The sequence below is a fragment of the Oryx dammah genome, unplaced genomic scaffold (genome assembly GCF_014754425.2).
Source record: "Oryx dammah isolate SB20612 unplaced genomic scaffold, SCBI_Odam_1.1 HiC_scaffold_4, whole genome shotgun sequence".
NCBI classification, from domain to species: Eukaryota; Metazoa; Chordata; class Mammalia; order Artiodactyla; family Bovidae; genus Oryx; species Oryx dammah.
The window spans coordinates 69716728-69742874 of record NW_024070188.1 but is presented as its reverse complement, the minus strand read 5'-3'; positions in this window follow the sequence as shown (position 1 = coordinate 69742874).

Here is a 26147-nt window from a genome sequence, read left to right as displayed (position 1 = left end):
TAATATAAGTTCACACAAACAGAGAAGTTTCAAGAACAAATCAAATAACTCACCCAGATATCCCAAATGGTAAGTCATTTGCCTGTGCTCTCACACTGTTTATCGACACTAAATTATTTTTTTGAATGATTTAAGAAAAAGTGTCAAACATAATGTTCTATCACTTTTTAGATATGTCAGTGTGTTTCCTAAAGAAAAAAAAAATCCAGTCAGAAAGCTGCAGTTGATATTTAGTCACTAAATCATGTTCAATTTTTTGTGATCCCATGGACTGTAGCCCACCAGGCTTCTCTGTCCATGGGATTTCCCAGGAAAGAATACTATAGTTGGAATGGGTTTCCATTTCCTTCTCCATTTAACCAGAAAAAATTATATAAATCAAGAAATTAATCTTTATTCCATATTATTACTTACTTTACTGACCTACTGAAATTTTATCAATTGTTCCCGCGTAGCTCAACTGGTAAAGAATCTGCCTGCAATGCAGGAGACCCTGGTTCTATTCCTGCGTCAGAATGTTCTCCTGTTGAAGGGATAGGCTACCCACTCCAGTATTCCTGAACTTCTGTGGTGACTCAGATGATAAAGAATCAGCCTGCAAAGTGGGAGACCTGGGTTTGCTCCTTGGGTTGGGAAGATCCCCTAGATGAGGGCATGGCAAACCACTCCAGTATTCTTGCCTGGAGAATCCCCATGGACAGAGGAGCCTGGTGGGCTACAGTCCCTGGGGTCGCAAAGAGTGGGACACGACTGAGCTTTGAAGCACAGCACAGTCCCAAACTTATCCTTTATAGGATAAAAATTTCCAGCTCAAATATTCCATTCCAATGTCATATCTCATCTTTCTTTTATGACATTTGACACCTTCCAAGGGTAATAGGCCCATTATTTTGTGGAAATTCTCTCAGTTTAAATGTATCCATGTTTACTCACAATTAGATTCAGTTCACGTGTTTGACAGGAGCACCACAGAAGTGATGCTGTCTTCTCAGTGAATCTATCAATGGATATGTGATATCAATTTGTTTCATTACAGTGTAATTTATCTTCATCACTTGGGTAAGAAGGTATTGCCAGTTTCATCCATTTCCAAGTTATCATCTTTCTCTTTGTAATTGAGAAGTAATTTGGAGAGAAATATGTTAAGACAATGTAAATATCCTATTATTCCCTGAACTTTCTCCCACTAGTTGTTTTTTTTTTTTCAATACTTATTTATTTATTTGGCTGCATCAGATCTTAGTGGCAGCACCCTGGATGTTGATCATGGCACACGGACTCTGCAGAACGTGAGCTCTGCCGCATGTGGGGGCCTTATTGCCCTGACCATGGATTAAACCTATGTCCCCTGCATTTCAAGGCTGATTCTTAACTGCTGGACCACCAGGGAAGTCCCTTCTCCCACTAGTTTTAGTATCTATTGATAATTCTTGCCTAAAGATATAAGTTTTCTGATGACTGTCAATGGTACTTTTCTAATTTTGCCATTCTTTTCACATGTATTAGTTGGCTTTCTAATCTAGGAAAAGTTTTCCTTTTTTCTCTATTATTTACTCATTAATTGTATTACCATTGACTCACTAAAATATTCTTATTTTACTCAATGACTTGTAATCTTTACTATCATTATTTTCTTTGATGCTCAAATTTTCTCAGATTTGGCCACTGAAAACCAGCTCCTGTGTCCTTTTGTACTGACTCCCCTATAATTTAACCACTACCTTATTTTCTAGCACACACACTCAAAATGTTTAGTAGTAAACTAAGAAACCTTAGGTGTTTAAAGCAATGCCACTTAACAAAGTACTTAAGAGGCAATAAAGTTTATTAATGGAGACCTCAGCCCTTGAAGTCAAAAGACTTGGGTTTAATTTTTACCTTAATACTTTCTAATTATATAATGTCAGACAGTTATTAAATTTCTTTAATCTTCTTATTAGCTCACAGTTTTTCAAGGTAGAATTTAATAAGAACATACATGGAAAAGCCTTTGCATTGTGCCTTACACATGGTAGACCAAAAGTCAAATGAATATATTCTAGACATCAACAAGAGGAGTGACTAGAAATATAAGTTATTATTCCTCTTTAAAATGACATATTTATGTGCAAAGGATGTTCTTTGCCCTTCTGATCATCAGACCTTAAAATTGAGATCACAAATCTTGGTAAAGTTAGATTATGTTCAATTTAAAAAATCAGGAAAATAGGATACTTTTAATAAAAAATATATATAAAGATGGGCACAAGTATGTGCATGACAAATACTCCATAAATAATAGTTTTCATTTTCCCATTAATGTGTTACTTAAAATTATTTTTGTTGTATTGGGCCTTACATTTTATTCCTTTATCTATTCTCTTAGATTTGACTACTATCAAAAAAAGAAAACAATAACAACAGAAATGTTATAATATTAATATTATAATAATGTACCAATGACTTAATAGAACAAAAACATTTCTGTTGTTATTGTTTTCTTTTTTTGATAGTAGTCAAGTCTATGAGAATAGATAAAGGAATAAAATGTAAGGCCCAATACAACAAAAATAATTTTAAGCAACACATTAATGGGAAAATGAAAACTATTATTTATGGAGTATTTGTCATGCACATACTTGTGCCCATCTTTATATATATTTTTTATTAAAAGTATCCCATAATGGCAATCCACTCCAGTATTTTGCCTGGAAAATCCCACAGACAGAGGAGCCTGGAAGGCTACAGTTATGGGGTCGCAAAGAGTCGGACATGACTGAGTGACTTCACTTCACTTCACATCCTATTTTCCTAATTTTTTAATTGAATGTGCTCTAACTTTACAGTAAGTAACCTACATCCAGCTACTTTTTGTAAAATTGTGAACTTTTTTACTTTAAAAATTGTGAACTTTTAAAGATTTGAATGGAGAAGTAAATAGCAACCCACTCCAGATTTCATGCCTGGAGAACCCCATGGACGGAGGGGCCTGGTGGTCTACAGTCCATGGGGTCTCAAAGAGTTGGACACGACTGAAAAGACTTGGCAAAGATGTGAAAGTGCATTCCATCAGTGCTGGGTGTGAGTGAGATTGCAGCTTGCCCTCTGTCTCCTATTTCTGACGATCTTTCAGCTCTACCGACTCCCACCTCTTATCCCTCTTCCAGTCAGTAACTCCTCTTGCCTGTTCACTAGATGCCAGCCCAGGTATGCCAGCTGTTGTACTGTACTACTGGACTTCTCAAAGAACTGTGTACTGCTAGATTAAAAATGTTTTCTTTACTTTTTTTTTTTGTATTATCTGTGTGAAAATTATTATAAACCTCCTATTAACCTATTAGAGTACAGGACTATATAGCTGATTGTGTTAGTTGGGTACCTAGAATAAATTTATTGAACTTACAAACAAATTAGACTTATGAATGCACTCTCAGAATGGAACTCATTCTTATGGAGAACTTACTGTATGTTAAGTGCTGTATTAAATTCTTAAACCCTCTAGCAAAGTCAAAAGAACTTAATAGATACTTATTTTTTTTAAGCAACAATAAAAAGATTTTATTTATAACCCAAGAAAAAGTGACAAATGAGTATTATAGAAAAGAATGATTTTGTTTATTTGTGAAGCAAATGTGAAATTGAAATTCCTGGGAGGCATGGTAGCATTTCCTCTGTGCCAGGCTTTCTGTTAAGGGTTTTGCATACATTCTCTCATTCAGGCCTCACACCAATGTATATTATACAGATGAGGAAAGTGCAAGTCACTCAATCGTGTCTGACTCTTTATGACCCCATGGACTATACAGTCCATGGAATTCTCTCAGAATACTGAAGTGGGTAGTCTTGACCTTCTCCAGGGGCTCTTCCCAACCCAGGGATTGAAACCAGGTCTCCATCATGGCAAGCAGATTCTTTACCAGCTGAGCCACAAGGGAAGCCCACAGATGAGGAAACTGAGCCTCAATAAGGCAAGTCAGGTGGCAGGAAGTGCTGGAATCAGGTTTTCTCTGCCTAATTTTAACAACAGAAACTTTATTTCTTTAATATTCAATATTTTAAAATTAATGTTTATTGATGTGGAGTTGATTTATAATGTTGAGTTAGTTATAGATATACATCAAAGTGAATCAGTTATATGTAAGCACATATCCATTCTTTTTTAGATTCTATTCCCATATAGGCCATTACAGAGTACTGAGTAGAGTTCCCTGTGTTAAACTCAGTATGTTCTTATTAGTAGATATTTCTCAACAGTTTCTCTCTCTGCAGAAACCCACTTAACAATCTGTCCCAGTCCCGTCTTAGACTACATCCAAAGCCCCATCAAGCAGACAGTAGGCCACACGTCACCGATCCTTTTGGCCAAAGACATATGAACAATTTGTCCAAGTATTCATCGGAAGGACTGGTGCTGAAGCTGAAGCTCCAATACTTTGGCCACCTGTGAAGAGCCAACCCTTGAAATAGACCCTGATGTTGGGAAAGATTGAAAGCAGGAGAAAGGGGCGACAGAGGATGAAATGATGAGATAGCATCACTGCCTCAATAGACACGAGTTTGAGAAAACTCCAAGAGATGGTGAAGGATTGGGAAGCCTAGTGTGCGGCAGTCCATGGGGTTGGACATGACTTAGCAACTGAACAACAATAATACAACTGTAAAACATGACCAAGTTGAACCAGTTTGAGTGCTTCCTAAGAACTCTGTATTTGGAGACAAAGAACATAGGAAGTCAGCTATAGTGAGGATATTGAAGGTTGAGGCTGGTCAGACACAGTATACCTTGTATATTTGAAGGGCAAGCAGAGAAATTGGGTCTTGGGAAGAGAAAAGGTGATATGTAAATGCAGCAAATATGAACAAAAACAAATTAGCAATAGTCAGAATAAGAACTAGAGAGAGCAAGAAGCCAGAAGAGATTGAGACCATGAAAAAGAGAGAGAAGGGAAAAAGAGCAACAGGGATAAATAAATGAAAACTTTTGCTTCTCTGAGGAAAAGAAGTGGTCCTGTTAAACTATCACTGGGAGTGTCTGGCAGTAGAGCAACTGATTAAAGTTTGGAAAGTTATGCCACTGTTGGGGAGAAAGAAATTTTCCTTGACCCCTTTAGATTCTTCTGGCTGACATAAGAATTAAACTGACTCAGATTGCAAGTCTTCCCCAAGTCTCAGTCTGCTGGTCTACTCTGTATATTTTGGACTTAACTAAGTCTCTACAACAGTATGAGCTAGTTCCTTAAAATAAGTCTCTCAATAGATGATTGATAGATGATAGATAGAGTTAGAGATACACACATCTGTTTGTTCTGTTTCTCTAAAGAAACTTGGCTAATATATAAGATGAGAAAAAAAAAGCATAACTATTTTAAAATTCTTTATATTTTCTTCTGTCATGAAGATATCTGTATGCTTGATATTTTATAATATTTCTATAAGCTCTTTCAATGCCTAATTAACAAAGAAAAGCTAAATAAATGTCAGAATTGACAGTACTGCAGTAATAGGCTCTCAGGAGGATGATCCAGATCATGGCCACAAATCTTGAGGCTGGAGGAGCCACCCTTTGTAAGCTCTCCAAAAATGGAGGGTAGGAAATTTTCATTTCTTATCATGGAAGAAAATTTCACAAAATAAGTTTGAAAAATTATTTATTCATTCACCAAATATTTCTGGAACACCAATTATGTGCAATGTATTGTTCTAGGTAATTGGGAAATGATAGTAAAAAAAAAAAAGGTTATAGATTTCTCTCTTGCTTCACCCTACTCCACGGAATTTACAATCAAGAGGAGGCAGAGAGAAAAAATAAAAATAATAAATATGTAAAGTATATGTGCATTAAAAGGTGACAAATACTTTGGAAAAAGGTCAAAGGGAGGAGAAGGGTTGGTTTTGCACTTTAAAATATAGATACTAAGGTAGGTTTAATTGAGAAAGTGAGAGTTTACAAGCTGGCTTAACGCTCAACATTAAAAAAAAAAAAAAAGATCATGGCAGCTGGTCCCATCATTTCATGGAAAATAGATGGGGAAAAATGGAAATGTGACAGATTTTATATTCTTCAGCTCCAAAATCACTGTGGACGGTGACTGCAGCCACAAAATTAAAAGACATTTGCTCCTTGGAAGAAAAGCTATGACAAACCTAGACAGCATATTAAAAGGCAGAGACATCACTTTGCAAACAAAGGTCTGTGTTGTTAAAGCTACGATTTTTCCAGTAGTAATGTCTGGATGTGACAGTTGGACCATAAAGAAGGCTGTGTCAAAGAACTGATGCTTTTGAACTGTGGTGCTGGAGAGAACTGTTGAAAGTCCCTTGGACAGGAAAGAGATTAAATCAGTTCCCTCATAGCTCAGTTGGTAAAGAATCCGCCTGCAATGCAGGAGACCCAGGTTCGATTCCTGGGTTGGGAAGACTGACTGGAGAAGGAATAGGCTACCCACTCCAGTATTCTGGCCTGCAGAATTCCATGGACTGTATAGTCCATGGTGTCGCAAAGAGTTGGACACGACTGAGCAACTTTCACTTTCATAACAGAAATCAACCCTGAATATTCGCTGGCAAGACTGACACTGGAGCTGAAGCTCCAATCCTTTGGCCACATGTTGGGAAGAGCCGACTCACTGGAAAAGACCCTGATGCTGGGAAAGATTGAAGGCAAGAAAAGAAAGGAATCTGCCAGGGTTATATGTGGGGAAAGAGAGCAACAGGCAGAGGGAATAACCAATATAAAGAGGTAACTGTGAGTACATGCCCAGCATCTTCAAAAATTTTTAATTTCCAGGAGTGGCTGTAGGTGGGGTGAGAGAGAGATTAATAAGGGTTGAGATAAAGAGAGGTGACAAGGGAGGCCTGTTCTTGCAGAGATGTGTAGAGATTTGTAAGCCATTGTAAGGACTTGATTTTTACCCTTAGTGAGATGGAGAGACTTTGGAGGGTTTCAAAGGGAGGTGAGACATTCAGTTCAGTTCAGTCACTCAGTTGAGTCCGACTCTTTGTGACCCCATGGACTGCAGCACGCCAGGCTTCCCTGTTCATCACCAACCCCTGGAATCTACTCAAATTCATCTTCATTGAGTCCTGATGCCCTCCAACCGTCTCATCCTCTGTCATCCCCATCTCCTCCTGCCTTCAATATTTCCCAGCATCAGCATCTTTTCAAATGAGTCAGCTCTTTGCATCAGGTGGCTAAAGTACTGGAGTTTCAGCTCCAACATCAGTCCTTCCAATGAACACTCAGGACTGGTCTCCTTTAGGATGGACTGGTTGGATCTCCTGGCAGTCCAACAAAACTCGCAAGAGTCTTGTCCAACACCACAGTTCAAAAGCATTGATTCTTCAGCACTCACCTTTCTTTATAGTCCAACTCTCACATCCATACATGACTACTGGAAAAACCATAGACTTGACTAGACAGACCTTTGTTGGCAAAGTAATGTCTCTGCTTTTTAATATGCTGTCTAAGTTGGTCATAACCTTCTTTCTAAGGAGTAAGCGTCTTTTAATTTCGTGGCTGCAGTCACCATCTGCAGTGATTTTGGAGCCCCCAAAAATAAAGTCAGCCACTGTTTCCCCACTATTTGCCATGAAGTGACAGGACCAGATGCCATGATCTTAGTTTTCTGAATGTTGAGCTTTAAGCTAACTTTTTCACTCTCCTCTTTCACTTTCAACAAGAGGCTCTTTAGTTCTTCTTAATAGTAGTGTCATCTGTATATATGATGTTATTGATACTTCTCCCAGCAATCTTGATTCCAGCTTGTGCTTCATCCAGCCCAGCGTTTCTCATGATGTACTCTGCATAGAAGTTAAATAAGCAGGGTGACAATACACAGTCTTGACATACTCCTTTGCCGATTTGGAACCAGTCTGTTGTTCCATGTCCAGTTCTATCTGTTGCTTCTTGACCTGCATACAGATTTCTCAAGAGACAAGTCACGTAGCCTGGTATTCCTATCTCTTTTATAATTTTCCAGTTTATTGTTATCCACAAAGTCAAAGGCTTTGGCATAGTCAATAAAGCAGAAATAGATGTTTTTCTGGAACTCTCTTGCTTTTTTGATGATCCAGCAGATGTTGGCAATTTGATCTCTGGTTCCTCTGCCTTTTCTAAATCTGGCTTGAACACCTGGAAGTTCACAGTTCACTTATTGCTAAAGCCTGGCTTGGAGAATTTTGAGTATTACTTTACTAGCCTGTGAGATGAGTGCAATTGTGCAGTGGTTTGAACATTCTTTGGCATTGCCTGTCTTAGAGATTGGAATGAAAGCTGACCTTTTCCAATTCTGTGGCCACTGCTGAGTTTTCCAAATTTGCTGGCATATTGAGAACAGCACTTTCAAGCATCATCTTTTAGAATTTGAAATAGCTCAACTGGAATTCCATCACCTCCACTAGCTTTGTTCATAGTGATGCTTCCGGAGGCCCACTTGACCTCACATTCCAGAATGTCTGGCTCTAGGTGAGTGACCACACCACTGTGACATAATATGACATTAAAAAAAAAAAGTTTTTCATCATGGAAAGTTTTAATCACACAAGTATAGAAAACAGTGTGTCAAATCCTTAAACACTCATCACCAAGCTTCACTAACCACCAGCATCATTCTGCTATCTTTGTTTCAGGTATCCACCATGCCCCTGCTCCGCCCTCACCTTGTCCTTTTCCTCTCAACTGTGAAATGTAACACATGGATCTCAGAAATACAGCTTAATATGCAATGAGGTGGGACAGATGTATACACTAGTATAGCCATCACCCAGATCACAGCACAGAACATATCTATTACCCCGTGTATTTCCTTTCAGACAAACCCTTTCAACCAGAAAGGAAACCACTATTCAAGTACTTTTCATTGTGATAAATTCATTGCTTTCGTGCCTGCACTTGTTTCTAGAAACAAAATTTTGTGACCCTTGGCTCACCTATGATGATTTCAGGTCCCTCTGGAATTTGAGTCCACATTTTTTTGAAGTTTTATTTTGAAAACCTGTAACTTTAGTTTATCTTTTTTTTTTTTTTCCCCTTTGCTGTTATCAGGGGAGGAAAATCTTTCTCACACCCTTCTACATTGTAACCAGATGTGGATCTCCCTGACTGGATGAGACCCCGCCCCCCCAGGCAGTGTGAGTCGACAGAAAGGAGATGAGGACCAAAACTAAGCCATGGAATGCTCTCTTCTAGTGCCCAACAAAAACAAGATAAACAGCTACTGAGATTGTCCAGGAAGAGACAGATATGAGTGTGAGGAGACAAGGAAGATGATGTGCGGAGTTACCCCTTGATATTTGTTGGTTGGAGGCACCACCATCTAGAGAAAAGAGACTTGAAACCCGAAGTTTGGGCCCCTCATTTGATGCCTGTTGAGAATATCTAAGGAAGTTTATCGCTATTCCTACTGTGCAGAACGCCTTTGTCCCCAGTGATCAGGATGTGAAAAATTGGGGGATGGAAGGTCTTCTTCCCAGTGTGTAGTTATTCTCTTTGCAAATATTATTTATTACGTGATGTAATTCTGAGAAGACAATAAAGCAATCTCTGTTGAAAAACTTCTGGGAAAATTGTCTTTTTTTACAGTTCTCTCCTTCCTTAAAGGAAACACTTGAGGACTTTTTCAAAGGGGGTATCTCTGCTGGATTTGGACCAAGAATTCAAATAGGTGGTTGATGTCCCTTCCATTACTAGTTCTAGTCATCTGTGAGGTTCTAGGAAACTACCTGCCTTTGGAGACCCTAAAGTGTTTCAGCAGTCTAAGAAATCTCCTTTAGAAAAAAAAAAAAAAATCACAGGTTCCTTTAAGTAGGTTTCTGTTACTGGCACTCGAAGGATTTTGACTAGTCAAGGGAAAAAAATCGCTAATTATTACAGATGACAAAATTTCAGTTTAAGATTGCCTGTACTGTATCTGGCTCATACTTCTCATCTTTGTAATGCCACTAAACTTAAGCACTAAGAGTGACACCATCCTATCTGAAATGGACATTACATATCTAAATACAGTCTTTTAATTTTCTATCTTATTAGGACCAATATTTAGTTTAAACAAGTGACTGTGTTTAAGACTTACTTAATGTTCCAAACTAAATGTGGTTGGAAAGGTTGTCAAATGTGGAGGGCTTTAAGAAAAAACATTTTATTTTTTCTTCCTATATAAATGCAACTGGGCTTCCCTGATAGTTCAGTTGGTAAGGAATCCACCTACAATGCAGGAGACCCTGGTTCAATTCCTGGGTCGGGAAGATCCTCTGGAGAAGGGATAGGCTACCCACTCCAGTATTCTTGGGCTTCCCTTGTGGCTCAGCTGGTAAAGAATCCACCTGCAATGAGGGAGACCTGGGTTTGATCCCTGGGTTGGGAAGTTCCCTTAGAAAAGGGAAAGGCTACCCACTCTAGTATTCTGGCCTGGAGAATTCCAAGGACTGTGTAGTTCATGGGGTCACAAAGAGTCAGCCACGACTAAGCAACTTTCACTTTCATAAATGCAATTTCAATACGGCCATAATCAAAGTGGAATATCTAGTGAAGTCTGTATTATATGACTGAAACTCTCAATTTCAAAGCTTTTAGAACTGTTTTAAATGGTTGGTAAGCTTCTTATATACAGGAAAATCTTAATAATTCAGATTGCTTAGACTATCCTTTTGTGTTATACAAAAGGCTTTTTGTTTGTTTTCAGTACAGTTTTTGTTACCAAATAGCACAGACTAAAATCAATGTTGTTTAAGAAGTAGTTGCGGGAACTGTTTAATGACTTCATTTATTTGTTCAGTAGAGTTTTTGAGAGCACAAATGCTGAACTAGGCTCTGTGATTATATTAAGATAATCATAACAACCTTCAATTTTATGCTATTTAGTAACTGAATATGGTTTGCTATAGATTATACCTTTCCCTTAAATCTTGTTAATATTTTCAAGAACACAGTATTGAATGTAATAGTAAGGTTGTTTAGTTGCTAAGTTGTGTCTGACTCTGTGACCCCATGGACTGCAGCCTGACAGACTCCACTGTCCATGGGATTTTCTGAGCAAAAGTACTGGAGTGGGTTGCCATTTTTTTCTACAGAGAATCTGCCCAACTCGAGGATCAGATCCACATCTCTGGCATTGATCAGCATTGGCAAGTGGATTCTTCTGAGCCAAACCAGGGAAGCCCAAGAACTATAGTATATGGGTTATTTTATTCATTAATTTTGTAACTAATAAAGTAATAGAAATTGAAGAGTGTTAGAGATCTGAATGAAGTCTTCGTGGGGTGTAGTTCTGTTTACAAAAGTCTGAACCTCACAATGAATTTTAAGGAGACAGAGGAGAATATGAAGAAAATACAGAGTGAGAAAAACCAATAGACAAGAAACATTTGTATGATCTGGAATAATAAAAATTAGATTCATTTATAGCAAGCAATGGGTTATTACAAAAATGACAATTTTTAAAGAGTGTAAAATGGGAATATTTCAATTATTTACTGTCCTAAATTAAGAAGATGGTTGGTGACCCAGAGGTTTCATTAACTGATATTTTTATTATGCCCATTTCTTGCCTGGAAAAAAGGTTCAAAATGTGAAAACACCATATGCTGTCATGTAAATAAAATGGATTCTTCTATGAGGCTGTTGCTATTTGCAATGTAGCAAAAAACAAAAATCAATTCTACCTAGATTTGATAACATTGAATGTTTATATGAAACAAAAACTCAGTAAACAGCTCCAGCTCAGTATTTGATCACCAGAATATTAAAAACTTTTCTCATTCACAGTTAACTATTTAGTACAAGATCCCAAACCAAATACATGGTTTGAGTTTATTCAGTCAAAAAATTGATCACCTTATTACATAGGAAGCTATTCAAAGGCAAGTCTCTGGAAAAAAGTGTCATTTACTCTCGAAGCCACACACTAATCCTTAATCATCTTCAAATGATTTTCTAGATTGGTAAAAATGATTTTCAATCAATTCTGAAATTCTTTTTTTTTTTTTAAATCCCTTAACTGTTTCTTAGGATTCTAGAGCCATTGCATATTATATTAAAACATTTGAAAAACACTTATTCACAAGCTATTTTTATTTTTCTTGATATTTAAAACATAGTGATAGTGATTCACTATTCCTTTCTCTGTAGTCTCAGTTCCTCCAAATAAGTGATCATGTGCTTAATCATTCAGTCATGTCCAACTCTTTGAGACCCCATGGACTGCAGCCCACCAGGCTCCTCTTGTCCATGGGGATTCTCCAGGCAAGAATACTGGAGTGGGTTGCCATGCCCTCCTCCAGGGGATCTTCCCAACCCAGGAATTGAACCTGCGTCTCCTGTATTGCAGGCAGGTTCTTCACCAGCAGAACTACCAGGGAAGCCCTTAGCAAAACTAAATGTCCATTATTTAGGGCATGGTTGGACTAATTATATGCATCAAAAGTATGGAATATTATGAAGCTATTAATAAACAAATTGCTGTCTAGTCAAAGCTATGGTTTTTCCAGTAGTCATGTATGGATGTGAGAGTTGGAATATAAAGAAAGCTGAGTGCTGAAGAACTGATGCTTTTGATGTGTTGTGTTGGAGAAGACTCTTTAGAGTCCCTTGGGCAGCAAGGAGATTCCACCAGTCAATCCTAAAGGAATTCAGTCCTGAATATTCATCGGAAGGACTGATGCTGAAGGTGAAACTCCAATACTTTGGCCATCTGATGAGAAGAACTGATTCACTGGAAAAGACTCTGATGCTGGAAAAGACTGAAGGCAGAAGGAGAAGGGGACAACAGAGGATGAGATGGTAGGATGGCATCACCGACTCAATGGACATGAATTTGAGTAAACTTCGGGAGTTGGTGATGGACTCGGAAATCTGGCATGCTGTAGTCCATGGGGTCGCAAATAGTCAGACACGACTGAGCAACTGAACTGAACTGATTAATGAACAAATTAGTGTTATATCTATTGAACTGGACAATTATCTGTTCTTTTGAATTAGCTAGTGAGTAAATGGGTTGAGGAATAGTGAATAGTATATTTCATTTCTTAACAAAAGCACAAGTGTGTGTGGTCATGTATACACACAAATATTTTTAAAATATAAGTGTATATATACATACATATATTTGAAAGTATATGTGTGTATATGCTGTGCTGTGCTTGGTTGTTCAGTCATGTCTGATTCTTTGCAAACCCATGGACTGTAGCCCGCCAGGTTTCTCTGTCCATGGGATTCTCCAGGTTAGAATACTGGAGTGGGTTGCCATGCCCTCCTCCAGATCTGTGTATATACATACATACGGAGACAGGTATGGAAGGCAATGTCCATTTGCCATGTACACGCCCTGGTCTTTGTGTCAGCTCTGTGTATCCATCCTAGCTTTGGCATGTTTTGCTGCTAAGACTTACCAGTGACATTGAAAAGTTGCTTTGGGCAGGGGACTAACTCATTCTTAAGGGAGCTGGAAATACTTGGGAGTTACAACTATTCCTCCCCACCCCCTCTCCCATGGACTTTTGTACTGGGCTGAGTACAAAGCCTTTGCCTGCAGGCAGACAAACTCTCAAGGCATAGTTTATACTCCAGAGCTTTCTGTGAGAGCAAATGGAGTTTGGGACTTCTGAAATTATACCTTTGCCTGGCTCTTTCCCTATTTCTATCCTCTTTCCTCCATTTCCTTACTGGTTTCTCCTGGGTGTAAATCCTTAGTAAATCACATCCATCCAAATTGTTGTTTTAGCCTTTGCTTTTGGGAGAATTCAACCTAGGACACTAGGCTCACTTTAACTTACCTCAGGAGGGTACAGAGTGCATCAGTGATTATTTATACATTTTTGCATGGTTGCAATAATTACAATAAATATATCATTTAATTAAAAATACAATAAAAATTAAAAAAAAAACAAAACAAAAAAACAAATAGCTTCCAGTATGCTTTGCTTCATATGTGGTGCTCAGGATAGCTAAGAAAGAATTTCTCAGTACCTTCTTATTCACCATAGAGGTAAGTGAATATAGACTTATTTCTGTAGCAGCACCTGATGTTATATTGCTGTATTTTTGCTTGATTTTATGGCAGTGTACCTCAGAATAAAACAAGTCCTTTGTTGCCTGGCTTTGTTTGTTCCTGCTTTTAAGCATGCAGAAGAATCAGAATGAAGATCCAAAGTTCACTTCATCTTCTTCCTTTTATTATCCTGCCCAGTCTTCAACCTCCAAGTCCACTTTTTCCCTACAAAAGAGAAATATTTTCTCTTACAAAATAGAAATATTTTATAAGTAGGAATGTCTAGAGACAGCTTTGTTTTTAGCTAAAACTAAAAATCTCATGCATGCACATGTGTTTCCCAATGGTTCCTCTCTGAAAGCTTTTCTCAGATATTCTTCCTTGCCAAAGAAAATCAGTCCTTTCTTGGCAGATGGCATCTAAATTCAAGCTCTAGTCAAGTACTTATGCTAAAAAAAAAAAAAATCCTTTAGGTAAATTGCTGTCTAGAAAATTAACCTCTGAAATTGTATTGAAAAAAATCTGAGATAATTGTATTTCTCAGCGTTTCCTTTTTCTTTTAGGTTCAAACTTGAACAATTCTTACTCTAAAATATGTAATCAGTGGGGCAGACACAAAACAAGAGACATCATTGATTTATTTTGTTAACTGTCTTTTGGAATGTGTATTCTTAATTGTGTCCCATATCATCACATTATGTTTTCCAATAAAACAATTTTAACAACAACAACAACAAAACCCACTTTGCATTATTTTACAGGAAAAGAAGTTCTCTTTTTGACCAAATATCTACATGACATTTTCATGTAATTTGATAAAAGCGTTCTCATCCAGGAGAAATTATTTTATAACTGAAAAAAAGAGATATGATGTACACAGATAAAATCTCTCCGGGTGAGAAGAAAAGCAACAGGTGAAATAACTTGCTAACATATTTGTAAACTATTTTGTGAATGAAGGAAAATGCCTTTTAAAATTTGGAGGATCGAAATACATATATGGTACTCTATCATGATGAACTCTGTTGAACTGATGGTGCTATTTGTTTGGGGACAATTCCAATAAACATCGATTCAGTAAAACACAAAGTATTGAAGAAAGTGTAACAAATATAGATATTTATGATGGATTCAATATTTACCAAAATTTTTTCTTTGAATAAATAGATTTGGTATCTCTCTTAATTTTTAAAATTGGGATGTAAGTTATAGATAGTATATTATATGTAATCTTCAATGAGTTTTAGCAATAGTATGTACTTGTATAATCAGCACACCAAAGCAAGATCGAGAATATTACCATCACTCTAGGAATTTAACTCATTCTATTTTTCAGTCAATTCCACTTAAACAGAGCAGTCTAATTTTTGACTTCCATCTCCATAAAGAAGTTTTTTTTTTTCTTATGTATTATCTATATGTAATCATGCAGTAAGTACTTTCTTGTGACTACTGTTTTGGCTCAAAACTGTGTTTTTGAAAATCATCTATGCTGTTGTATCAGTCAGTAGTTCATTCCTTTTCAATGTTGAATAGTGTTTTGTTAGAAGAATGTACCATGGTTTGCTTATCATTTCTCCTTTTGGTGAACATTTAGATTGTAATTAGTGTTGTGAATTAAGCTGCTGGAAACAGTCATGTGTAAGTTTTTATGTAGACTTGTGTTCTTGTTTCTCTTTGGTAAGCATCTTGCTGGGTCATGGGGTAGAGGCATACTTAATTTTTTAAGAGCTGACAAATAGTTCTCCAAGTAAGTTGCATTATTTTACATTATTACCAACAATGCCCAAAGAATCTCAGTTTTTCCATATCCTTGTCAACAGTTGGTATTGTCAATATTTTAAATCTTAGTTCTTGTAAAGGATTGTTTTTTGGTAGATTTCATGAGATTTTCTACTAGTAAATAAGATGTCTAGTAAAATCAAGAAGCAATGGTGAGAGCATGGACATCTTTGCTTTGTTTCTAATCTCAGGAAAAAGTTTTAATGTTTCACCAGCTGGTGTGATGTTAGCCGTAGTTTTTTGATAGATGCCTTTTATCAGATTGGGGAAATCACTTCCAAGTTTTCTGATAATTTTTATTAATAATATAAAATGAGTGTTGAAATAGATGTTGGGTTTTGTCCCAAGCACTTCTTATATCTATGAAAGAGCCCTACCACCATCTTCCTTTCCCTTGGAAGCAGTGAAATGAATGGGATTTTTTTTAAAAAAAATTAGAAACAATCAACAATCTAGGAAAATATGCTTACCACCATTATGACACCTGGTTAGCATTATAGCAGTCACATAAGATTAAAAGGAAAATACAAGAATCAGTGTTCCATTGCTAATGGGTAAAGAATATAAGCAATAGTTCATAAAAGATGAAATGCAAATTTCTTAAAAGCATATAATAATTGATTAACTTAAACAGTGATCAAAGAAATGGAAATTACAGCCAGTTATCTCATTATTCATTAATTTTATTTCTATAATTAAAGAACAATATTCAGTGTTGTTCTGGTAAAGTATTTTTTTGTCAGGTATTCTCATCTGACAGTGTAATCTATTTAGAAAAAAATTTGCAAACAAGGGTCAGGAGCCTTAGGAATATACATTTAAGTCTTTTAAATGTATATAACACTAATTGTTATATACTTTAAATCTAAAAATATCATAAATATTTAACATTAGTTAAACTAACTCAGCATGATTGTGTAATAGAATATCATATAGCCATTATGATTATATTTAAAATAATGTTTATAATATGAGGAAATGTCATGACTAAATGATGAATAATACAATATTTTAATAGATGATATAGCCTCAACTATTTAAAAAATTTCTTTAAGTACTGGAAAATATATGCCAAACATTAACTGCATTTTTCCAGGTTAATAGTATCATGGATAACATTTTTGTTCTTTTAAAATTATTTTTGGGCTTTCCAAATTATCTTTTGCAGTCAGAAAAAAGAAATAGTGTATATATTATACATATTTAAAAATCTGAATAATAAGGGCCCAAATTAGAACTCAACCCTCTTGGTTTTGTTTTATTAAAAACATTTAATACTGAGCTAGAAAGTCGATAGTAAAACAAGATGTAAAGAAAAAAATCTAAAATTCCAAGCTGGAAAATTTGAAGATAAAAAGCTAAAAAGCCAAAGTCAAAATAAAAACATTTCATAGAAAAAGAATTATCAATAAATTTACTGAAAACAGAAAAAAACCAAGACTTAATAAATAAACTCAATGAAGGGAAGCCAACTGTCTTGAAATGTTCAGAATACAGCTCAATTTGAGGTTAATGATAATTATTAACTTTTATCATTCTGCCTTTTAAAACAATTTTTCAAGAAAGAAAGAAAATATGCAAAGCTAAAACCCTAGAATATTTTTATTGCTATAATTAAATGTAATCAAAAAGTTGAAAATTATGCACCTAGAGGTTGAAAGCTGATTTAGTACTCTTGAAACAAAGCTCAGACTGTGATTTATGAATTAAGTAATTTTCTCTGGTGATAATAGTTTCTTAAAAATTGGAACAATGAGAACATTTAACTGTATGGGGAAAGAGTTATAAAGGGAAATACAGATACAGCTGATCAGATTTTCTTCTCCAAACAGTACTGTGACTGACTCCACCAGCTCAGTCCCAGTCCTGGCTCAAAGAGTAAAGAATCTGCCTGTAATTCGGGAGACCTGGGTTCAATCCCTGGGTTGGGGAGATACCCTGGAGCAGGAAATGGCAATCCACTCCAGTATTCTTGCCTGGAGAATCCCATGGACAGAGGAGCCTGGCGGGCTACAGTCCACGGGGTCACAAGGAGTTGGACACGACTGAGCGACTAACATTTTCACTTTACTTTCTCACAGTTAGAGCTGATCAGCTTTTCTCCCCCAAACAGTACTGAGAATGACTCCGCAGTCTCAGCCCCAGTCACACTGAGTTAGCCGTTTGGTAGCCGATTTCCCTGGACCAACTTCCAAGCATTTCTGGATTTGAATTTTCCCTTAAAATGCAGGTGTCATAAATACTACCACTCTTTTTCCAGTTCCTCATTCACTTTTAATGTACTTTTCAATGGTGTAATGCAATTCAATCTTCAGAATTTTTAAAACAAGGTAAGGTGATACTTCCTCACCTCTTTCTTGGAGAAGGGCATGGCAACCCACTCAAGGGCTCTTGCCTGGATAACTCTATGCACCACAGAAGCCTGGTTGGCTACGATTCATAGGGTCACAAAGAGCTGGACAGGACTGAAGCGACTTAGCACTCACAACACCTCTTTCTAGCTGATAGAAGTCATGTGACATATCCTGGCCAATCAGTTGTAAGAAGCAGAATATTCCTTACTGTTCAACATCCCCAACTTTCTTTAGCCTCTCTCATTACAAGCAGAAAAACTGATGGTGGCTGTTGCATAAGCCTGGGTGCTGGGGTTCAATCCTTATGAAGCTGAACCCCCAGTCAACCCATAATGGACATGCATCATGATAAGAAATAAACTTTGTTGTTTAAAGCTACTGCAATTCATTACCATAGCATTAACCCAGCCTATCTTAACCAAAATATTAAACAGTAGAGACTTAGTTAAATGATTAGTGATATAACATACCTTGGGGCACTGTGTAGTCATTATAAGTTTTAATGTCAGACTACATTTTGAAAAGGTGTTTACAATATATTAATATTACTGGAAAATGGTCTTATTTTAGTATATGTAATGCAAATTAACACACATGTATTTGCATAAACAAGGATTAGAATATTTTATACTAAAACAGAATAACACCAAAATACTACATACCAAAATATTAGACAGGATAACAGGGTAGTGGTTCCATAGGTGATAATTTTCTTTTTGCTTATTTCTATACTCTCTTGTTTTCACAATAAATATATAAAATATGAATGACATAGTAGGAGTTTTTAATGAGAGAAATGAAACATATTTGAAGCGTGCTGTAATGTGGCAAATACTTTCTATGTAAGTATATTAAAATACTAATTTTCCAATTCTTAGTATCCAAATCAAACTGTGTAATAAACATACTTGATGAAAATTGTAAGACACTTAACTCTAGGGTAAAAAGGTTGTCCCACAGACTGTTATAATCATCACAGTCTGAAATATCTTGTCTTCAGTTGAAAGACAAGGGTTTCAATTATAGAGGAAAATTCTAAAAATGTGACACCTTCCTGTGGTGACAATAAGACTTGACAAGTAGTGTTTGCCCCAAGGCATTCCCTGGTCTTATTTTCCTCTTTAGAAATGGCTCAAAGAGCTCTTTTAAGGCAGCCCTACAGCAGACATCTGACCTTTTGTGTTTGCTCTGACTCTACGTTATAATAAAAGCTCTGAGAATTGTCAGAGGAAGACTGCCTCAGGGTGTGCATGTGGTCACATTTTAAAGCAACTTTCATTAAGTAATGCTTGGAACTTTCTAGCAACACTAGGAAAGATGATTCCAACTTCCTGAGTTGTTCCAATACTTAAACTCTCTGGAGTCGGTTTTATCCCTCAGTAAACTGAGCACAAGAGCCTCGGTGGGAATATTGACAGGGCTAGATTTGGGGATGTTTCCCTTAGATAGACCTAAGGGCAAGATTTCAACACCCTTTAATGTAACCTTTTACTCTGTTAAAGGCCTCTGTGAAAGGGAATAGCCTACAGGCTTTCCTTTGACAGTTTTTTTTTAATTGATATAATGATGTCAATGTACTTTTACCTCCATCGGAAATGTTCAAAACCTTTCCAACAGAACGTAAAAAGCAAAATCTGATACTTCTCTATAGGTAAATCAGCCTCCAACTCTCAGCATTACCAAACTTGGATTTGGCTGCTTGCCTCTCAAAAACCAATAATCGAGAGGCAAGTGGCAACGGCAGCCCACTCCAGTACTCTTGCCTGGAAAATCCCATGGATGGAGGAGCCTGGTAGGCTGCAGTCCATGGGGTCGCAAAGTCGGACACGACTGAGTGACTTCACTTTCACGTTTCACTTTCATGCATTGGAGAAGGAAATGGCAACCCACTCCAGTGTTCTTGCCTGGAGAATCCCAGGGACGGGGGAGCCTGGTGGGCTGCCGTCTATGGGGTCACACAGAGTCGGACACAACTGAAGCGACTTAGCAGCAGCAGCAGCAGCAGAGAGGCAAGTGCCAATAAAAAGAGAAGGTGGTCAGATAATCAGAAAAGCTGGTCATTCAGGTAGAAGGTGAACTTGAGTCCCAAGATGAACTCCAAAGATTCTGCTCAACCCTGACAGTTTTTAAAGGGAAAAAAGTGGGAAGAAGCTCAGTGAATCATGGAAGCAGGAGGTTGGACTGCATCCTTCTTTGTTGCATGCAGGCTGGCTGACCCTCTCTTCAGATTTTATCTTGCTATTGTGATCTGCCTGCAGGATTGCTAAGGGGTCTGTAGATGGTAGTGAGCTAGTCATTCTTTAATACTTAATTCTTCATTTTAATTTCTTTTAATCTAGGAAAAGAATCAACAGATTAGGCTTCTTGTGCATTCAGGAGAGCTTAAATCAGGAATTAGTGATCTCATTCCTATAATTAGGTTCTTTCAGGGTTAAAGGGGAGCATCAATGTACAAACAGGAAAAGGAGCAAAAGAGCTACTTTCATCAAGGTTAGCTTAGCACTCTATCTTCTAAAATACTGATCTGCAACATACAAACATCCCCCATTCCTCTGCCTAAGTAAATGAGATTTGTATGACTTTTCTTATTACTAACAGAGTCTTGAGGGGAAGAGGAATCCAGCCAGTTAATAGAGTTGTTTTGTTGTTTATCTAAGATTTCACACTTTGAGAAATACTTCAGTTCAGTTCAGTCGCTCAGTCGTGTCTGACTCTTTGAGACCGCATGAATCGTAACACACCAGGCCTCCCTGTCCATCATGAACTCCAAGAGTTCACTCAGACTCATGTCCATCGAGTCAGTGATGCCATCCAGCCATCTCATCCTCAGTCATCCACTTCTCCTCCTGCCCCCAATCCCTCCCAGCATCAGGGTCTTTTCAAATGAGTCAACTCTTCGCATGAGCTGGCCAAAGTACTGGAGTTTCAGCTTTAGCATCATTCCTTCCAAAGAACTCCTAGGGCTGATCTCCTTCAGAATGGCCTGGTTGGATCTCTTTGCAGTCCAAGGGACTCTCAAGAGTCTTCTCCAACACCACAGTTCAAAAGCATCAATTCTTCAGCACTCAGCTTTCTTCACAGTCCAACTCTTACATCCATACATGACCACTGGAAAAACCATAGCCTTGACTAGATGGACCTTTGTTGACAAAGGAATGTCTCTGCTTTTCAATATGCTATCTAGGTTGGTCATAACTTTTCTTCTAAGGAGTAAGCATCTTTTAATTTCATGGCTGCAATCACCATCTGCAATGATTTTGGAGCCCCAAAAGATAAAGTCTGACACTGTTTCCACTGTTTCCCCATCTATTTCTCATGAAGTGATGGGACCAGATGCCATGATCTTCATTTTCTGAATGTTGAACTTTAAGCCAACATTTTCACTCACCTCTTTCACTATCCTCAAGAGGCTTTTTAGTTCCTCTTCACTTTCTGCCATAAGGGTGGTGTCATCTACATATCTGAGGTCATTTCTATTTCTCCCGGCTTGTGCTTCTTCCAGCCCAGCTTTTCTCATGATGTACTCTGCATAGAAGTTAAATAAGCAGGGTGAAAATATACAGCCTTGACGTACTCCTTTTCCTATTTGGAACCAGTCTGTTGTTCCATGTCCAGTTCTAACTGTTACTTCCTGACCTGCATACAAATTTCTCAAGAGGCAGGTCTGGTATTCCCATCTCTTGAAGAATTTTCCACAGTTTATTGTGATCCACACAGTCAAAGGCTTTGGCATAGTCAATAAAGCAGAAGTAGATGTTTTTCTGGAACTCTCTTGCTTTTTCCATGATCCAGTGGATGTTGGCAATTTGATCTCTGGTTCCTCTGCCTTTTCTAAAACCAGCTTGAACATCTGGAAGTTCATGGTTCAAGTATTGCTGAAGTCTGGCTTGGAGAATTTTGAGCACTACTTTACTACCATGTGAGATGAGTGCAATTGTGTGGTAGTTTGAGCATTCTTTGGCATTATCTTTCTTTGGGATTGGAGTGAAAACTGACCTTTTCCAGTCCTGTGGCCACTGCTGTGTTTTCCACATTTGCTGGCATATTGAGTGCAGCACTTTCACAGCATCATCTTTCAGCGTTTGAAATAGCTCAACTAGAATTCCATCACCTCCACTAGCTTTGTTCGTAGTCAGGCTTCCTAAGGTCCACTTGACTTCACATTCCAGGATGTCTGGCTCTAGGTGAGTGATCACACCATCGTGATTATCTGGGTCGTGAAGATCTTTTTTGTACAGTTCTTCTGTGTATTCTTGCCGTCTCTTCTTAATATCTTCTGCTTCTGTTAGGTCCATACCATTTCTGTTCTTTATCCAGCCCATCTTTGCATGAAATTTTCCCTTGGTCTCTAATTTTCTTAAAGAGATTGCTAGTCTTTCTCATTCTGTTGTTTTCCTCTATTTCTTTGCATTGATCGCTGAGGAAGGCTCTCTTATCTCTTCTTGCTATTCTTAGGAACTCTGCATTCAGATGCTTATATCTTTCCTTTTCTCCTTTGCTTTTCACTTCTCTTCTTTTCACAGCTATTTGTAAGGCCTCTCCAGACAGCCATTTTGCTTTTTTGCATTTCTTTTCCATGGGGATGGTCTTGATCCCTGTCTCCTGTGCAATGTCATGAACCTCAGTCCATAGCTCATCAGGCACTCTATCTATCAGATCTAGGCCCTTAAATCTATTTCTCACTTCCACTGTATAATCATAAGGGATTTGATTTAGGTCATACCTGAATGGTCTGGTGGTTTTTCCTACTTTCTTCAATTTAAGTCTGAATTTGGCAATAAGGAGTTCATGATCTGAGCCACAGTCAGCTCCTGGTCTTGTTTTTGTTGACTGTATAGAGCTTCTCCATCTTTGGCTTCAAAGAATATAATCAATCTGATTTTGGTGTTGACCATCTGGTGATGTCCATGTGTAGAGTCTTCTCTTGTGTTGTTGGAAGAGGGTGTTTGCTATGACCAGTTCATTTTCTTGGAAAAACTCTATTAGTCTTTGCCCTGCTTCATTCTGTATTCCAAGGCCAAATTTACCTGTTACTCCAGGTGTTTCTTGACTTCCTACTTTTGCATTCCACTCCCCTATAATGAAAAGGACATCTTTCTTGGGTGTTAGTTCTAAAAGGTCTTGTAGGTCTTCATAAAACCATTCAACTTCAGCTTCTTCAGCATTACTGGTTGGGGCATAGACTTGGATTACTGTGATATTGAATGGTTTGCCATGGAAACGAACAGAGATCATTCTGTCGTTTTTGAGATTGCATACAAGTACTGCATTTCAGACTCTTTCGTTGACCATGATGGCTACTCCATTTCTTCTAAAGGATTTCTGCCCACAGTAGTAGATATAATGGTCATCTGAGTTAAATTCACCCATTCCAGTCCATTTTAGTTCACTGATTCCTAGAATGTTGACGTTTACTCCTGCCGTCTCCTGTTTGACCACTTCCAATTTGCCTTGATTCATGGACCTGAAATTCCAGGTTCCTATGCAATATTGCTCTTTACAGCATCGGACCTTGCTTCCATCACCAGTCACATCCACAACTGGGTATTGTTTTTGCTTTGGCTCCATCCCTTCATTCTTTCTAGAGTTATTTCTCCACTGATCTCCAGTAGCATATTGGGCACCTACTAACCTGGGGAGTTCCTCTTTCAGTATCCTATCATTTTGCCTTTCCATACTGTTCATGGGGTTCTCAAGGCAAGAATACTGAAGTGGTTTGCCATTCCCTTCTCCAGTGGACCACATTCTGTCAGACCTCTCCACCATGACCCGCCCGTCTTGGGTGGCCCCACGGACATGGCTTAGTTTCATTGAGTTAGACAAGGCTGTGATCCTAGTGTGATTAGATTGACTAGATTTCTGTGAGTATGGTTTCAGTGTGTCTGCCTTCTGATGCCCTCTTGCAACACCTACTGTCTTACTTGGGTTTCTCTTACCTTGGACATGGTGTATCTCTTCATGGCTGCTCCAGCAAAGCACAGCCACTGCTCCTTACCTTGGATGAAGGGTATCTCCTCACTGCTGCCACTTAGAGCTCTCTAAAATGGAGCCAGTAGGCCATTGAAGAAATGTGATGTATGCACATCTCAGCCTGGATGAAATGTGACCTTTGACAACTTAGTGTCATCAAGAAGTCATCCAGAATATCCAGAATCTCAAGATACTTACTGGACCTCCCATCCTAAAATAAATCATTTTTACTTAAGCTCAAGTGTTTGCTGGCTGGAGTAAGAGTCAATCATAGCTCCCACTTAACAACTTTCTGACTTTTTGTCTTTATAAGACCCTGACTCTTTCTTCTCCAGAACACTTTCAGCTTTACCCCAATCTGTGTCTCCCAAATTACAATTCTAAAGACTTCAAATAAACACTTTGAGGCCTCTGTATTGCTTTGTGTTCTACAGGTGCTGACCCCACGGTGCCTAGTGGGTGAGAAGACTCCACTGCCGTAATTCTGACCTTTCACTAAAGCCTTACCAAAAGTCACTGCCTTATGGCAGCTGTACAGCTAGGAACAAAGAAAGGTTGGTCCACACATAGGGAAGGGGCTGAATGATGGAGAAGGCAAAGATGACATCAAGTTTAGGTCATGCAAGTACTACTGACAGACAGTATTAACATAACCATAAGAAATTAGGGAGATTTAGTGAAGAAGAAATTATTGAAGATAAAAGAAAGGACAATTAACTGATGGAGTAAAATGCTAAAGGAGAAAGGAGGGAGAAATCAAGCATAAGGAGAGACAGTGGGGGGAAATATTGAAAAGGATGTTGGATGTTATATATTTTTTCTCATCCATGTGTGTGTGTGTGTGTGTGTCTTGTGGCTCAGCTGATAAAGAATCGCTTGCAATGTGGGAGACCTGGGTTCAATCCCTGTGTTGGGAGGATTCCCTGGAGAAGGGAAAGGTTACCCACTCCAATATTCTGACCTGGAGAATTCCATGGACTATATAGAGGTCGCAAAGAGCTGAACACAACTGAACGGCTTTCACTTTTACTTTCTTTCATGGTGTGTGTGTGTGTGCACATAACAATATAAAAATACAAGGCTCATTTGTTCACCTACATGAGGAGGTTAATATATGTTGTTTTTTAGTCACGAAGTCATGTCTAACATTTTGCGACCCCATGGACTGCAGCCTGCTGGGTTCCTCTGTCCATGGGATTATCTTGGCAAGAATACTAGAGTGGCTTGCCATTTCTTTCTCCAGGGGATCCTCCTGACTCAGGAATTGAACCCACATCTGCTGCACTGCAAGCAGATTCTTTACCACTGAGTCACCAGGAAAGCACTTGATATATACTCAATATATACCAAATTGACCAGGAGGCCTTATATTCTGATGCTAGGAGCTGTTGGCAGACACACAAGCACAGTGAGTCTAGCCTTTGGTTGCTAAGAAAGAGCAAAGAGAAAACTAAGCACACTGTCCAGAGGCAGAGCAGGAGCAAGAAAGAAAGGAAATAGTCCAAAAGGCTCATTGCATTCAGAGGGCAAAGGCAGAGGGCAAAAACAGGGTGTGTGTGTAAAGGTGTGTCATAGGCTGAGAAGATAGAGTGAACACATTCTGGAATGGATATGGGGTACCAAGCCTGGAGCAAGACTGCCCAAAGAGTTCATATGTAGAGTCAGGCCTAGTCTATAAGGCATGGGCAGTTACAGGCATGGACAGTTACAGGCATGGACAGTTACAGGCATGGTCGTGCCAACAAGCGAAATGGAAGTATTAAGCTTGATCCTTAAGGTTTAGAGAAATACAGTACAAATACATGGAATCATTTGCTTTCAAGAGTGTCCAGTTGAATAAGTAGTTGAATTTTCGAGGCAAGTCAGTGTGTTTATTTTTAGTTAAATGGAAAATGATAATTAGGATCCATTTATTTGCCTTTTTATTTAGTACAAGCATAATAGCAAATGCAGAGTGGTTTATAATTCCTTTAAAATTTATTTCCCAAGTCAAATGTTTAATTTTATAAGGCAGCCAGTCCTGTGTTTCATTGAGATAGAGGACCTCTCTTTGAATTCCTGTCTACAAATTTACTTGACT